Genomic DNA, 4,602 nt, shown 5'->3' on the forward strand with positions numbered 1-4,602 from the left:
TAAATCATAATTTATTGGGTGTCTGTGTGTATTGGTTACAAACTTTAAACTCGTGCAGGTTGATTTTTTTTAAAAATAAGGACCCATCTTACTACGAAATATGGTATCCAAGGCTACATTCTTTAATGTCAAGAGACTTTGAGGTATTTATGATCCCGGGTCCAACACAAGTAAAATCGTAAGTACATATGTGTATTCATAATTTTTATACATCTCCATACTTCTGCTAGCAATTATAATATTAACAGTGTGAAATCAACTCTATCTTTCAGGTTAGATTGTGCAATTTTTATGATGTGATACGCTGAGAGTTTAATGTACCAAAGGCCAATAGAATTTGGACAAGCTGGAATGAGAGAATTTAGTTTTCATGTTGGTCATAAAATTTTTAATAGAAAACACTGGATTAATGACAAGGTGGGGGTGTAAACATATTGATACACTGATTGTAAAGGTAGTGTAAATCCCATAAAAATAGGCTAGGTGGTGTAAATTTATTTGTAATACTACTGGCAATGCCTTGCGAAGCTAATACAAGGTATAGAAGCTAAAGATTATGTATATTAAATGTGGCAAAATACAATTGTATATTTTTATGATTGGAAGTAGCTGCTACAACGTGTAGCAGCTAATCATGGGAAGCTTCTACAAATTGTAGATGCTAATCCACACTAACTGCTATAGAGTGTAGCAACTACTATTGAGATGATGCTGCAATTTGTAGGAGATCACTTTCATACTTTATCTTGATAAATTATAATTATATTTCACCACCCCATCCGGTTGCCTTTAATGCGGTATATGGAAATGATGGTAAAAAAAAACTGCTACAACGCTGTTATGTATATTAACTTGGAAAAAAATGTGAAATTATTTTAATCAGCAATAGCTACTACAACGTTGTAGCATGCACTGCACTATTTGCCGCACATTGTAGCAGCTAGGGATGTAATCGAGTCGAGCCGAGCCGAACTCTTGAATGTTTGAGCTTGGCTCGTTTATAATCGAGTCGAGCTCGAGCTTTATTTAACAATTATATTCATGGCTCACGAGCTTATTCGAGCTTTTATCGAGCCTAAATGAGTTTAATAAATATAAATTATAAATTTAAGTATTCATTAAAAACTAAATTATATATTTAGAGAAAATTATAATATTCTTATTAAAATTTATAATTTTATTCTAATAAATAAATTTAATATATTTGTCTATATTTTTCATAAGTAGAGTGTAAAATCTATAAATTCAATATCAAAACTATTATTATTTTTATTTAAAAGTTGATTCATGAGCTTAACGAAGGTGTTCACGAGCTAACGAACCGAGTATTGTGAAGCTTGAGCTTGGCTTGTTTATCTTAAAGAGTCTAATTAAACGAGCTCAAACGAACTTTTATCGAATCGAGCTTCTAATAGCTCACGAGCAGCTTGGTTCATTTACACCCCTAGTAGCAGCTACATCATAAAGTATACCACTAGAGTAACTGCTACATGTTGTAGTAGCTAATCCTAAGTATCTGCTACAACGTGTAGCAGCTTACCGCCAGTATAACTGGAACACTTTGTAGCAGCTAGTCTTTTGTTACTTCTATGTGTCCTTCCAGCATCTTTTGTTGGACGATGGCTTAGCTATTCAGTGTGTACGAAATGTGGCAGAAGATGCTACATGGTGTAGCAGGTACTGCAGCACATTGTTGCATCCACATCTACTTATTCGAAGATGCTACAACGTGTAGCAAATTCTAAAGAGTAGCTGCTACACTGTGTAGCAGTTACTAGGGATTAGCTACTACACATTTTCTGCGAAACTCCAGACACGTAGCTCCCACATCGTGTAGTAGTTACTGTGGACTAGCGACTACAAGGTGTATCAGCTACTGCAGCACAGTGTAGCATTAGCATCTAGTTTGCTGATGATGCTACAACATGTAGCAGCTCCTAATGAGTATAATTAGATTTGGTATTACTAGGTGTTAACATCTTCGCCTTAGCAGATCACGTCTCCGAATTAGCTGCTACAATGTTTATCAGTTAATCCTCACTAATTCCTATATAGTGTAGCAGCTAATATTTAGTAGATGCTACACCTTGTAGTAGTTTCTATTGATAAGCTGGTATAATTTGAAGCAGCTAATCTGCACTAACTGCTACCATGTGTAGCGGCTACTATTTAGAAAATGCTATAATTTATAGCAGCTAAGCCGCACTAACTACTACAGAGTGTAGCAGTTACTCTTGAGAAGCTGCTACAATTTGTAACATATCAGTTTATTACTATATCTTGAAAAAGTATAATTATTTATGACCGTCCCCTTTGGTTGCATTGAATGTGTTATCTGGAAATGATGGTTCAATTGCTACATGGATATAGCAGCTACCACACTCTAGCTGCTAAAACGTGGACCGCATGTTCATTATTCATGACTTCATGCATTTATTCAAGACTCATGAGTCCACTTTAATTTACCGCGTTATGATATCCAACAAATCTAAGAAACAAAATAGGAATAATCTATTTATTGTAAATATGACATAGATTACATTGTCTGCTCTAATATTATCAACACAACAAAATGATATGTGTCTGTCCATTAGGTCATAATTGTAATATTGAACACAGTGAAGATAGTAATATGAACCCCCTTGACCCCTCACATTGTTCTCTTTTATTTTTCACCTGCCTTACGTCATTTCGTCGGCGATGGGAGAAGTGGGAGAAGTTCATGGAGGTAAGAATCGTATGGTTATTCCATTAGGATTCCTCAGTGAACTCCCAAGGGTCTTCATTGTGAACACAGGATGTTGTGGAGATGATAAACCAGTACATGAGCGGCCTAACCTTATCCACGTCATTTGGTCGAGGTTGGGAAAAGTTCATCGTGACCAGAATCATATGGAGCCTACATGAGGATTCCTCAGTGCATGAAAGAAACACTTGAATATGTAGACTAGATGCAATGAAAGAAAAAATGAAGGTAGTGTCGGGAAAATGGCGACAATCCAAGTAGAACTACTCATTTATCATTGGATCTCATGAAAGGAGGCTCCCTGCCTCTGTTATATTGGAAAATAGAGGCGCTTAGTATTCATTATGGGAATAGTTGGATTGACGCGTCCACAGCTGTGCTTCTGACAAGGCCGATTTTTTAAGTCTTCAATGGTCATGATTTATGACAGTTATGAGTAGTCATAGCTGTCATAAAATAGCTATGAGTGGTCATTCTATGGACGGCACGGATGAATGGACCTAATGTGGTAGGTTATCATTAATCAATTGATGTGTCTCTATAAATTTATTACTTTTTAAATTATATAACTGGCCATCGAATTATTATATAGAGTTGAGCTTGTTAGTTGCATAACTAGTAATTGCTACACCTTATAGCAACTCACATCTCTACAGTAGCTACTATTTTGTGAGACTCCAACTCCACACTAACTCCTACACCTTGTAGCAGCTTACCAGAATAGCTGCTACACATTGATAAAGAGAAGTCAAACGGACATGTCTTTTCAAGTCAATGGGTCATCGAAACACTCACTGCAACCCATTACAAACTGGGAAAAGATAAAGATCATAAGACAGATAGTAAAGACAATGATTAGCCAACCGTCAGGTATTAAATTCTATCATGCATTTAATGTTCAAAGCCTGCTACAACATGTCGCAGCTTAAAATGTTTCAATAGACAATTTTACTAAAACTATATTCCGTACAAACTTACTAGTAGGGCGAACGTCAAGCACTAGATGCTGCAAGGATAAATAGACGCAACAAAAGAATAGCTGCTACAACGTGTAGCAGTTACTGGCGATAAGCTGCTACACGTTGTAGCAGCTACTTAGGATTAGCTGCTACAACGTGTAGCATTTACTCTAGTGTTATATTTTATGATGTAGCTGCTGCAACATGTAGCAACTAGTGCAATACCTACTATAACGTTGTAGTAGCTACTGCTAAATAAAATAATATAAAAATTTTTATTACCAAGTTAATATACATAACAATATTATTTTTATTATTTTTATCATCTCTAGATGTACTGCTACAAGGTGGACTCACCAGCTTCACAATATATGTAGTAACTGCTACACCATTGTAGTAACTAAACTATCGTTTCCACATAACACATTAAAGGCAACCGGATGAGGTGGTGAAATATAATTATAATTTATCAAGATACAATATTAAAGTGATCTCCTACAAATTGCTAGTAACCGTGTAGCATGCTACACTCTGCGACTAGTAATAGCGATTATCTACTACAACGTGTAGCATTTCCTCTATGGCAGCGACTTTATGTTGTAGCTACTTCAATGTGTAGCAGCTCATCTGTAGATTAGCTTCTACACGTTGTAGTAGCTACTACCGATCATAAAAATATACAATTGTATTTTGCCAAATTTAATATAAATAACAATAATATTGGTATGGTTGATATGTGCTAGAATTCCTTTAACTATTATAAATAGGACTTACCAAGCGTCAGCTCATGTTAGTTGCTACAAGGTGGACTAGGCAGCTTCACAGTACATTTACCGGTGATTTATATTAGAATAATCCAGCTTTTATTTGTCCCTTATAGCAGCTACTGCTGATGGA

The sequence above is a fragment of the Zingiber officinale genome, chromosome 9B (assembly GCF_018446385.1).
Source record: "Zingiber officinale cultivar Zhangliang chromosome 9B, Zo_v1.1, whole genome shotgun sequence".
NCBI lineage: Eukaryota > Viridiplantae > Streptophyta > Magnoliopsida > Zingiberales > Zingiberaceae > Zingiber > Zingiber officinale.